The sequence below is a fragment of the Monodelphis domestica genome, chromosome 4 (genome assembly GCF_027887165.1).
Source record: "Monodelphis domestica isolate mMonDom1 chromosome 4, mMonDom1.pri, whole genome shotgun sequence".
NCBI classification, from domain to species: Eukaryota; Metazoa; Chordata; class Mammalia; order Didelphimorphia; family Didelphidae; genus Monodelphis; species Monodelphis domestica.
Window position 1 is genome coordinate 46,097,179 of NC_077230.1, and position 14,009 is coordinate 46,111,187.

A 14,009-nucleotide genomic window follows, 5' to 3' on the forward strand; every position below is an offset into this window, starting at 1 on the left:
CCTCTATTATTTGACATTGTACTAGAAACACTAGCAGTAGCAATTAGAGAAGAAAAAGAAATTGAAGGCATTAAAAGAGGCAAGGATTATCACTCTTTGCAGATGACATGATGGTCTACTTAAAGAATCCTAGAGATTCAACCAAAAAGCTAATCGAAATAATCAACAACTTTAGCAAAGTTACAGGATACAAAATAAACCCACATAAGTCATCAGCATTTCTATATAATTCCAACACAGCTCAGCAGCAAGAACTAGAAAGAGAAATCCCATTCAAAATTACCTTAGACAAAATAAAATACTTAGGAATCTATCTCCCGAGACAAACACAGGATCTATATGAACACAACTACGAAACACTTTCCACACAACTAAAACTAGACTTGAACAATTGGAAGAACATTAACTGCTCATGGGTAGGACGAGCCAATATAATAAAAATGACCATCCTACCCAAACTCATCTATCTATTTAGTGCCATACCCATGGAACTTCCAAAAAAATTTTTTACTGATTTAGAAAAAACTATAACAAAGTTCATTTGGAAGAACAAAAGATCAAGGATATCCAGGGAAATAATGAAAAAAAAATACAAAGGAAGGGGGACTTGCAGTCCCAGATCTCAGACTATATTATAAAGCAGCGGTCATCAAAACAATTTGGTACTGGCTAAGAGAAAGAAAGAAGGATCAGTGGAATAGACTGGGGGCAAGCAACCTCAGCAAGACAGTATATGACAAACCCAAAAATCCCAGCTTTTGGGACAAAAATCCACTATTTCATAAAAACTGCTGGGAAAATTGGAGGACAGTGTGGGAAAGATTAGGTTTAGATCAACACCTCACACCCTACACCAATATAAATTCAAAATGGGTGAATGACTTGAACATAAAGAAGGAAACTATAAGAAAATTAGGCGAACACAGAATAGTATACATGTCAGACCTTTGGGAAGGGAAAGACTTCAAAACCAAGCAAGAATTAGAAAGAGTTACAAAATGCAAAAAAATAATCTGGAATACATCAAATTAAAAAGTTTTTGTACAAACAAAACCAATGTAACCAAAATCAGAAGGGTAGCAACAAATTGGGAAACAATCTTCATATCAAAAACCTCTGACAAAGGTCTAATTACTCAAATTTACAAAGAACTAAATTAATTGTACAAAAAATCAAGCCATTCTCCAATTGACAAATGGGCAAAGGACATGAACAGGCAGTTCTCAGTCAAAGAAATCAAAACTATTAATAAGCACATGAAAAAGTGCTCTATATCTCTTATAATCAGAGAGATGCAAATCAAAACAACTCTGAGGTATCACCTCATACCTAGCAGATTGGCTAACATGACAGCTATGGAAAGTAATGAATGCTGGAGGGGATGTGGCAAAGTGGGGACACTAATTCATTGCTGGTGGAGTTGTGAATTGATCCAACCATTGTGGAGGGCAATTTGGAACTATGCCCAAAGGGTGATAAAAGACTATCTGCCCTTTGATCCAGCCATAGCACTACTGGGTTTGTACCCCAAAGAGATAATAAGGAAAAAGACTTGTACAAGAATATTCATAGCTGCGCTTTTTGTGGTGGCCAAAAATTGGAAAACGAGGGGATGCCCATCAATTGGGGAATGGCTGAACTAACTGTGGTATATGTTGGTGATGGAATACTATTGTGCTAAAAGGAATAATAAAGTAGAGGAATTCCATGAAGACTGGAACAACCTCCAGGAAGTGATGCAGAGCGAAAGGATCAGAACCAGGAAAACATTGTACACAGAGACTGATACATTGTGGTACAATCGAAGGTGATGGACTTCTCCATTAGTGCAATGCAATGTCCCTGAACAATCTGCAGGGATCTAAAAAATACTATCCACAAGCATAGGATAAACTGTGGGACTAAAAACACCGAAGAAAAGCAACTGCTTGACTACAGGGGTTGAGGGAATATGACTGAGGAGAGACTAAATGAACACTCTAATCTAAATATCAACAACAGGGAAATGGGTTTGAGTCAAGAACACATGTGATAACCAGTGGAATCGTGCGTCGGCTATGGGAGAGGGAAAGGTGGTGGGAGGGGGGGAGGGGAGGAAAAGAAAATGATCTTTGTTTCCAGTGAATAATGTTTGGAAATGACCAAATAAAATAATGTTTAAAATAAAAAAAAAATTTTTTATCTTATGTCTCCCACATTTAGGAATCTGTAGTAGCTTATTAATAATTCTTCAACTGATACAAAGGTCTTTTTCACAGTAGCCAGAAGAGATTTTATTTATTCTGACATCTACTGGAGCTTTTCTTAGAAGGCGAAGCAGTTAATAATTTTTTCTAGTTGTGTGGATGATGATTTCTTCATTTAAAAGGTAAAGGAGGTCAAGATGATGGTCTAGAAGGAGCAGAAGTTCAGACCTCTGAATACCCTTCCCAACCAATCATAAACTGAATGCTCCCAGAGGACTGAAAAAAAAACTTAACAAGACAGAGCCAAGGAACCCTCCTGCTGGACTTAATTCAAAAGGTACTCCCCCCAAAAAGCCAGAATCTGAGAACACTCAGGTTTAAGGGGAACGCAGAAGGAAGGTCCCAAGACCCATCCCCCCTCCCACCAAGAGCACTGAGACTCCCAGACTCTAGAGGCAGCGGGAACTTCTAGGCGGGCAAAGGTGCTGGTCTGGAGGGCATACATTGCAACCAGGGCTGTGATAAGTTCATGGCAGGGAAGGAGCTAGAGAGGGAGCATAGACCTGGCAACTTGGCCAGAGCTGTGGAGATCCTCCATATTTGCTCCAGCTGTCCAGGAAGTTTTGAACTGAGAGCACACCCCAACTAAGCTGAACTTAATTCCATCAAAAGTCTCCAGAATTCAAAGAAGCCCAGGCTCCACACCCATCCTCATTGACTGCTGGACTTTAATCCAATCAAAAGCCTCCAGAGGACAGGGAAGCTCAAACCCCAACAAACCTCCACCAGAGACTATACCAAGAGATCTCCTGTTAAAGCTCCAAGAGGGGAGACTGACAGAAGCCCCCAAACAAAAAAAAAATGAGAGGAGCAAGAGCACAGACAAGCACGGGGAGTAAAGAAGGGGTGAATTTGAGGAAACAACAGAAAAAGAAGAAACTACAATAGATAGCTTCTACTCAGCAAATGGAACAGAGGGGAAGAGATCACCAAACGATAAATCAGAAATCCCAGTGAATTGGATATAGGCTGTGGAAGAACTCAAAACACAATTAAGAGAGGCTGAAGACAATTGGGAAAATAACTTAAAAATAAAGAAAGACATCTGAAAACAGATAACTAACTTGAATAAACTTGAACTAAACTTGAACTAAAACGAGAAAATAGTGTCTTGAAAGCCAAAATCAACCAGCTGGAAAATGAGGCAAAGGAGATGAAAGGTGAGGTGAAGAAGATGAAAGATGAGAAAAAGGAGATGAAAGACCAGATAAAGAGGATGAAAGATGACCTCCATAGAAAATCAGACCAGAAGGAGAGAGATGACCAAAAAGCGAGGGATGAAATCCAATCTTTAAGAACCAGAATACAACAACTAGAATCAAGTGACCTCACAAGGCAGCAGGACACTATAAAACAAAACAAAAAGAATGAAAAATTTAAGGAAAATGTGAAGCATCTCATTCACAAAACAGACGATTTAGAAAATTGTTCAAGAAGAGACAATTTAAGAATAATTGGACTACCAGAAGACCACGATAAAAGAAAAAGCCTGGACATAATACTACAGGAAATTATTCAGGAAAACTGTCCCGATATCCTAAAACAAGAGGGGAAAGTGGAGATTGAAAGAATCCACAGATTACCCCCTGTATTTAATCCCCAACTGACAATACCAAGAAATGTTATAGCCAAATTCAAAAACAATCAGATGAAAGAAAAGATATTACAAGCTGCCAAGAAGAAGCCATGCAGATTCCATGGAAACACGGTGAGGTTAACACTGGATATGGCTGCATCCACACTGAAGGACCGAAAGGCATGGAATATGATATTCCAGAAAGCAAGGGAATTAGGTCTGCAACCAAGAATAAAATACCCATCAAAACTGACTATATTCTTACAGGGGAAAGTATGGTCATTCAACACAACAGAAGAGTTCCAAGCATTCATAAATAAAAGACCAGACCTGAACAGAAAATTTGATGTCCAAGCACAGAACTCAAGAGAATCATCAAAAGGTAATTAAAAAAGAGGGGGAAAAAAACAAACAAAACAACAACAATTTTTTTTAAGAGACTCAATAAGTTAAAATGATATGTATCCCTATAAGAAAAGAGGTCATTGGTAACTCTTAAAAACTGTTGGTATCACCTGGGCAGCTAGAAGAATTACACTTAGAGGGAACAGTGACAAACTGTATAGGATGAAAGACAAGACATAAATAGGTATATAGATATATGCATGCATAAATACATATACATGTGTATGTATATATATATATATATATATATACACACACACAACTAGAGCTAAAAAAAAGGTTATGACTAAAAGAAATGGGAAAAGAAACAAATGAGGGTAAATTTATATGTCACAAAGAAGCTCATGGCGGGAGGTGGTAGAACATCCATACACTGGAAGGGTAAAGAGGTTGGAGATAGGAAATACTCAACTCTTATGTACTTTGAAACTGACTCAAAGAGGGAAGAACAATCCAATCCATTGGGGCAGGGAATAGATTTGTGCCCTATAGGGGAGTAGAAGGGTAAAAAATGGACTGGTGGGGAGGGAAGCAGTACAAGGGAGTGAGAGGGTGTGGAGGAAATTTTAAAAAGACTACAGGGGAAAATAAAGGAGTGAATAAGAAGGGAGGGATATAGAAAGGGATGTAAAATAATGGGGGGAACAAGGGGGACTGACTATAAACAAACATTGGTGTAGAAGGAGATAATGAAAGAAGAAAAAGCAGGACCAGGAGTAGAAATCAAAATGCTGGGAAATACACAGCTAGTAATCATAACTCTGAATGTGAATGGAATGAACTCACCCATAAAATGCAAGCGAATACCAGAGTGGATTAGAATCCAAAACCCTACCATATGCTGTCTGCAGGAAACACACATGAGGAAGGTAGATACGCATAGGGTGAAAGTAAGAGGATGGAGCCAAATCTATTGGGCATCAATTGACAAAAAGAAGGCAGGAGTCGCAATCATGATATCAGACAAAGTCAAAGTAAAAATAAATCTAGTTAAAAGAGATAGGGAAGGTAACTACATACTGATAAAAGGCAGTATAGACAATGAGGAAATATCTGTACTCAATATGTATGCACCAAATGGCAGAGCATCCAAATTTCTAAAGGAGAAACTAGAGGAACTCAAGGATGAAATATACAGAAAAACTATACTAGTGGGAGATCTGAAGCTTCCCCTATCCGAACTAGATAAATTAAACCAAAAAATAAATAAGAAAGAGGCGAGAGAAGCAAATGAAATCTTAGAAAAATTAGAGTTAGTAGACATGTGGAGAAAAATAAATAGGGACAAAAAGGAATACACCTTCTTTTCAGCAGCACATGGTACATTCACAAAAATTGACCATGTATTAGGGCATAAAAACATTGCAAACAGGTGCAAAAGGGCAAAAATAATAAATACAACCTCAGACCACAAGACAATGAAAATAATTAGTAAGGGTACATGGAGAGATAAATCAAAAATCCAAATGGAAATTAAATAATATGATTCTCCAAAACCAGTTAGTTAAAGAATAAATCATAGAAACAATAACTTCATTGAAGAAAACGACAATGGTGAGACATCTTTTCAAGACCTAAGGGATAAGTCATCAGCATTTCTATATATCTCCAACCCAGTTCAGCAGCAATAATTAGAGAAATTCCATTTAATGTCACCCGAGATAATATAAAATACTTAGGAATCTATCTCCCGAGACAAACACAGGAACAACTACTAAACACTCTCCACACAATTAAAACTAGATCTAATCAATTGGAAAAACATTGATTGCTCATGGGTGGGACGAACTAACATAATAAAAATAACCATCCTACCCAAACTTATCTATTTAGTGCTATACCCATTGAATTACCAAAAAACTATTTTACTGAATTAGAGAAAACCATAACAAAGTTCATTTGGAAGAATAAAGGATCAAGGATAGCCAGGGAAATAATGAAAAAAAAAATACAAAGGAAGGTGGCCTTGCAGTTCAAGATCTCAAACCATATTACAAAGCAGTGGTCATCAAAACAATTTGGTACTGGCTAAGAGACAGAAAGGAGGATCAGTGGAATAGACTTGGGGTAAATGACCTCAGCAAGACAGTCTATGACAAACCCAAAGACCCCAGCTTTTGGGACAAAAATCCAGTATTTGATAAAAACTGCTGCGAAAATTGGAAGACAGTGTGGGAGAGATTAGGTTGTACCAAGATAAACTCAGAATGGGTGAATGACTTGAATATAAAGAAGGAAACTATAAATAAATTAGGTGAACACAGAATAGTATACATGTCAGACCTTTGGGAAGGGAAAGATTTTAAAACCAAGCGAGACTTAGAAAGAGTCACAAAATACAAAATAAATAATTTTTACTACATCAAATTAAAAAGTTTTTGTACAAACAAAACCAATGTAACTAAAATTAGAAGGAAAGCAACAAATTGGGAAACAATCTTCATAACAAAAACCTCTGACAAAGATCTAATTACTGAAATTTATAAAGAGCTAAACCAGTTTTACAAAAAATCAAGCCATTCTCCAATTGAAAAATGGGCAAGGGACATGAATAGGCAATTTTCAGTTAAAGAAATCAAAGCTATTAATAAGCACATGAAAAAGTGTTCTAAATCTCTTATAATCAGAGAGATGCAAATCAAAACAACTCCGAGGTATCACCTCACACCTAGCAGATTGGTCAACATGACAGCAAAGGAAAGTAATGAATGCTGGAGGGGATGTGGCAAAGTAGGGACATTAATGCATTGCTGGTGGAGTTGTGAATTGATCCAACCACTCTGAAGGGCAATTTGGAACTATGCCCAAAGGGTGCTAAAAGACTGTCTGCCCTTTGATCCAGCCATAGCACTACTGGGTTTGTACCCCAAAGAGATAATAAGGAAAAAGACTTGTACAAGAATATTCATAGCTGTACTCTTTGTGGTGGCCAAAAATTGGAAATGAGGGGATGCCCTTCAATTGGAGAATGGCTGAACAAATTGTGGTATATGTTGGTGATGGAATACTATTGTGCTCAAAAGAATAATATAGTGCAGGAATTCCATGGAGACTGGAACAACCTCCAGGAAGTGATGCAGAGTGAGAGGAGCAGAACCAGGAGAACATTGTACACAGATTGTACACAGAGACTGACACATTGTGGTACAAGAGAACATAATGGACTTCTCCATTAATAGCTTTACAATGTCCCTGAACAATCTGTAGGGATCTAGGAGAAAAAAAAACAAAAACAATCCTCAAGCAGAGGATAAACTGAGGGAGTAAAAACATTGAGGAAAAGCAACAGCTTGACTACAGAGGTTGAGGGGACATGATGAAGGAGAGATGTTAAATGAGCACCCTAATGTAAATACCAACAACAAGGAAATGGGTTCAGAGCAAGGACAAATGTGATACCCAGACGCATGTCGGCTAGGGGAGGGGTGGCGGGGGCGGGGGTGAGGAAAAGAAAATGATCTGTTTCCAATGAATAATGTATGAAAATGACCAAATAAAATAATGTTTTAAAAACAAACAAACAAAAAAAAAATATATATATATGTATATATATCTGGAGGGAGAGAGAAATAAAACTTTGGGAAGCAGAATGCATGCAAAGAAGCCAGCACCAACACATGTCCCTGATTTCTAGCCGACTTCACTAGATGCTTCAGGGAATTTCTGCTTAAGTAAGAAAAGGAACTTTCTCTCAATTGAAGTCCAGGTAGAGGTGTTGGAATTGTCAAGTGCAAGATTGAGGCAAGAAGGGGTGGAGAGGAGAATATGCTGACTTTTTCATGAAATTGAAAAAGTTACTGTAATTTCCTCCTTCCTTCCTTTTTTCCTTCTTTTTCCTTTCTTCCTTTCTACATTGTTATCACTACCTTTCTCCTTCCCAATCCCCATCCTTCCATACATAGCTATGAAAAGTATATCCTTCCATTAATCCTGTTTATGGTGTGATTTTTTATATCTAGGTTATGTATCCACTTGAAGTTTATCATATGTGGCATGAAATATTAGTAAAGCCAAATTTATGACAGATTATTTTTCAGTTATTATTAAATAACCCATCCATGCTCTAGTTAAGTGACTTGTCCAAGATCACACACTTAGGAAATGTCTGAGGTTAGATTAGAATTAGGTCCTCACATCTTCAAACTGGTTCTCTGGCCACTGAACCACCTAGATGCCCTGACTCCTAAAGTTCTTTAACAACACCCACCAAAGCAAGTCTCAAGACTCATCCTGTAGTTTAACTTTGATTATTAGTGCAACTGTGCCAGACTCTTTCCCCTGTATTGGAGTATGGAACAAGGCTTCATGTTCATAGGGACCAAAATTTAGCATCAGCAAGATTTAATTTGAGCTAATTGTGCTTTTTGAACACTTTTTTGAGTCTGGATTTCAGTCATAACAGATTCTTCAAATGAAGATTTTCTTCCTTTATTTCTTTTTGGGGGGATATTTTCTGTAGCCTTTTCCAAAATGTCAGCAACTTCTAATAAATCCTTGAATACCAGTTTCTTTCCGCTGTTATTCTAATTTGATTTGACCTTTTCAATAAGTGTCTCTCTGTCTTCCTTCTGTTCATTTTGATTTAAGTCCTCTCCTAAATTTTGGTCATTATTTTTCTCTTTGGTTGTTATACAGAGCAATCTAGAAGAGATTCAGAGCAAGATGTCAATCACCAGGAGAGTCCATTGCACCAACTTCATGCTATCACGGCTCCCCCCAAAGCCCAGGCTAGCCTCTGACACTGCCCATGCGCCAGTGCTAGAAATGTTAGTTTTACTAATATTTCACACCACATAAGATAAACTTCAAATGGATACATAACCTAGATAGAAAAAAATCACACCATAAACAGGATTAATGGAAGGATATACCTTTCATAGCTATGGATGGAAGGATGGGCCTTGAGAAGGAGAAAGGTAGTGTTAACAGTGTAGAAAGGAAGAAAGGAAAAGGAAGGAAAAAAGGAAGGATATATGACTGAAGATAAAAAATGTCATACCAATTAAAAGAAATAATTTTGTTTCTTAAGTAGCTGCCTTTAGAGAGTAATGAGCTGCTTAGATTTCATGATGTGATAGAATTTTAAAACATTGCAAAAACAAATTAGAGGAGCAAGATTATTTGGGGGATCTATCAATAGGGGAAGAGTACATGACTAAACAAGTAATAGAGTATTATATAAGATCAAATAGCCAGTTTAAAGTTTTTGTACAAACAAATTAATGTGGTAAAAATCAGAAGGAAAATAGGTAATGAGAAAAATCTTGTCAATAAATTTTTCTGATAAATATTTCATATCCACGATATATAAAGGATTAATTCAAATGTATTGAACTAAGCTGTTCTCCAATAAATAAATGGTCAAAGAATACAGAAGTTTTCAAAGGCCAACCTATCAAGAAACTTGTGAAAAGATGTTTTAAAACACTAATAATTCCAGAAATAGAAATCAAGATGTCTGAAGTTCTACCTCATACCTATTGTACTGGCAAAGATGACTGAAGAGGAAAATTAAAAATTGGAAGGGCTGTGGTAAAATACGTATGCTAGTGCATAGTTGATACATACCATTTCCAAAGAAATCAAGGAAAGAAGAAAAGGAATCATGAAAAAAATACTTAAAGCAGTTCTTGGTAGCCAAAAAATGGAAATTAATGGAGTGTCCTCCTATTATATATATATATGTATGCATATATATATAATTAACAAATTATACCATATGCTTGTAATGGAGTATTATTGTGCCATAAGAAATAATGAAACAGTCAATTTCAGAAGAAACTCAAAAGACCTCTGTTAAGTTACGCAGAGTGAAATTAGCATGAATATGAAAGTTATACAATAATAACCAACAACATGGAGAAAAAAAACTGAAAAAAATCTAAGAACTCCAATCAACCCAAATGATTTAAAAACAACAAAAAAAGGAAGATGAAGCATGCTACTCACTTCCTAAAAGAGAGTTGATAAAAATTAAATTCATAAAATGACATATATTTTGAGTCAAACTTAATGTAGAAATTTGTACTGCTGGACTACACAGCAATGTATTGAGGGCTTTAATTTTCTAATTTTTTGCTAAATGGAGTTGAAGGAGCTAATGGAAGGGATACACTGAAATTTTTTTGAAAGGCTTACTTATGGGGGCAGCTGGGTGACTCAGTGGATTGAGAACTAGGCCTAGAGATGGGAGGTCCTAGGTTCAAATCTGACCTCAAGACACTTTCTGGCTGTGTGACCCTGGACAAGTCACTTAACCCCCATTGCCTAGCCCATACCACTCTTCTGCCTTAGAACCAATATGCAGTATTGATTCTAAGATGGAAGGTAAGGGTTTAAAATAAAAAAAAGTAAAGTAATAGGGAAGGTAGGAGGGGGGCAGGGTTTAGGGAGGAAGACAATGAATTCAATTTTGGACATATTGAGTTTAAGATTTCTATTGGACATCCAGTCTGAGATGTCTTGAAAAGACAATTAGAGAACCAAGATTGGAAGTCAGCAGAGAAGTTGGAGAAGGATAGGTAAATTTGAGAATCACCAGCACCTGGAAGCTAATGAAATAATCCAGTGAAGTAGTACAGAAGGAGTAGAGAAGAGGGCAGAGAATAGAACCTTGAGGTTCTCTCTGGTTACAGGACATGATCCTGATGAGGAGCCAGCAAAGAAGACTGAGAAGGAGCTATCAGATTGGTAGGAAGGGAACCAAGAGAATGGTATTTCAAAAACCTAGGCAGAAGACAGAAGCAAGAGAACTGATCAGGGGGCAACTGGGTAGCTCAGTGGATTGAGAGTCAGGCTTAGACAGGAGGTCCTAGGTTCAAATCTGGCCTCAGACACTTCTCAGCTCTGTGACCCTGAGCAAGTCACTTCATCCCCATTGCCTAGCCCTTACCACTCTTCTGCCTTGGAACCAATACATAGTATTGACTCCAAGATGGAAGGGTAAGGGTTTGAGAGAGAGAGAGAGAGAGAGAGAAAGAGAGAGAGAGAGAGAGAGAGAGAGAGAGAGAGAGAGAGAGAGAGAGAGAGAGGTGATCAAGTGTCAATAGCTGCAGAGAGATCAAGGAGAATGAGAATTCACAAGTAAGAAAAATCACTGGTAACTTTGGAGGGTGCAGTTTTGTATCTGGGTAATGATACGGTCAGATGCTAAATAGCTAAAAAATAGAAAAGTGGAGCCATCTACTGTAAATAGCTTTTCAAGTTTAGCCACAAAGAGCAGAAGATATGGCCTGATAATTAGAGGGGATGGATGAAGTGAAGGTTCTTCTGGGTAAGCATGTTAGTAGGTGGTAGAGAATGAGCTAGTAAACCGGGAGAGATCGAAAATAAGTTACAGAATGGGGATGACAAAGGGGCAATGTATGGGAAGAGATGGTCTGAAATAAGGTCCCCCTCATCATTTAAGACAGGGTTGAAAGAAATAAAGGGCATGTCACTGATAGAAAAAGAAGAGGGGAGAAGAGGAAGCTCAGAGTGAATGACTTCAACATTTTCTGTAAAATAGGAGGCCAAGGTCTCAGCCAAGAAGATAGGGAAGATGGACCCAGGGGAAATCTGGGGATGGATGAAAATGACTGGAAGAGCCACTATGGAAACTGGGATGATAGTAAGTTGATAAGAGAATATGTGTAGTGTAGGAGTGAAGGTAGTATGAATGGTGGTAGTGATCTTCGGATTGGCAGAATGCAATCAGCTGACTGATTAGAGTGCAAAGGATTCAAGGGTGGACAGTGTAGAGTTGAATTAGATCATGAAGGAGTCAAGATGGGGGGGGGGGGAGCATATCTAGTGCAAGAGAGATGACCTGGGAGAGATCTGAGAGGTCAAAGAATTGGAGGTCTGGGTGTGGGCAAAAAGTTGTGTTTTGTAAAGCCATGACATTTTGCTAAAGGAGACAATATGCACCTATATACAAGATAGATACAAGAGTATAAGGGGAAGGGAATAAACATATATAACACCTACTCTGTATCACTGCTATTTTACAAATATTTCATGAAAGGTAAATTTTTTGAGAAATATATTAATAGCTGGAGTTGGTGGGAGAAAATGAGGAAAGGCTTTATATAGAAGTTGGCACATGAGCTAAATATTGAAACAAAATAAGGAGAGGTGTAGGGAAGGAGAGTGCATTCAAGGTATGGAAAAATTCAAAGAGGGATAAAAGGCAAGGGCTGTGGTCAGATTAGTGGAGAAGAGGACAGAAGTGATAGCTGACGTAGAAACAAAAACATTTAACAACTGATTGGATAAGTGGGGTAAGAGTGAAAAGTCAAGGATGAACCCAAGGATGACTAGGAAGATGTGGTGTCCATGACAATGATGGAAAAATTGGGAAGAGTTTGGGAAATAGCCATAATGAGTTGATTTGGGCATTTTGAGTTTTAAATGACTACATAAAGGACCCAGTTTGTGATGTCCAAAAGGCATTCTGTGCAAGACTGAAGGTCAAGAGTTCAATATACCAATTTGGGAGTAGAGTTGATAGTTATGATAGTTATGTGATCAGTCTATTTCCCATTCTTTTCCTATATTTCACACAAATTATATCAAATGTTTTTTTTAATTGCCACAATTAGTGGTACCAGTGTAATTAATGATTTGAATAGTATTCAGTAATATTTGGTACTAGTCATAGAGTACCTGATCCAAATTCAGGGAAAAGTATTTATACCACAAATTTAAATTAATCTACACAGGTGTAATCCAGTTTAGTATAGTGGAAAGAATGAACTTGGAGGTATTAGGAGACTTGGGTTTGGATCCTGAATTTGACACTATCACTGTGACTTTGGGCAAATCAAAATCTCTTTGTGTGTTTCCTCAGTGCAAAATGGAAATAATGTTGTCCTACTTCTTCTACAGGTTTGAATGAGGATCGAGTGAGATATTTTTAAAACATCAATTCCTGTTATATATTAAATTTTCTTTTTAGAAGAAAGGCACTTTGTGCAGCTAGGTGGCTTAGTGGATATAGTTGAGAGGACTTGGGTTCAAATCTAATCTCAAACACTTCCTTGCTGTATCACCCTGGGCAAGTCATTTAACCCCATTTGCCTAGTCTTTGCCCTTCTGTCTTAGAATTCTTACTAAGATAGAAAATAAGAGTTAAGGGGGAAAAAAAGATACTTCTTAGAAAAAGACAGCAGTGACATCAAGCTAGGGAAATTTCTCCCCTCTCCACAACTAGATTGGAAGATTCTTTAGGACAGGGACCATGGCTTATATTTCCTGTAAAACTGACAGTATCTAGCGCATTATGCTTTACAGAGAATCACAAAATGTTAAGTTGTAAGGCACCTTAGAAAAACTCGCATTTTATAGATTAAGAAACTGAGGTTTCTAAGTCACAAAACAATATATAATGCTGATAATTTGAAACCAAAAAAACTACCGACCCAAACGGATCATCTCAACTGAGGAGTCAGCAAGGTAACATTTTGCCATATTGTTAGTGAAGTGAAACATACTCTTCTAGGTTGTAGATCAATCAGTTTCAAGATGGAGATTTAGGGAACACTAATACTTTGATGGCAGGTTTGTGAAACTAATCCAACCATTTTGGAGAACAATCTAGAATTATGCTCAGTTATAAAAGTACCCTTGGACCCAGCAAAAACACTGTTGGGTCTGTTCCCCAAGGTGATGAGAGGAAAAAGGAAAGAACCTATTGTTTTTTTTTGTGGTGGCAAAAAACCCTGAAAATTAAGGAGATGCCCATCAACTGGGGAATGGCTGAATAAGTTTGAATGACTGTGACAGAATATTATTTCACAGTA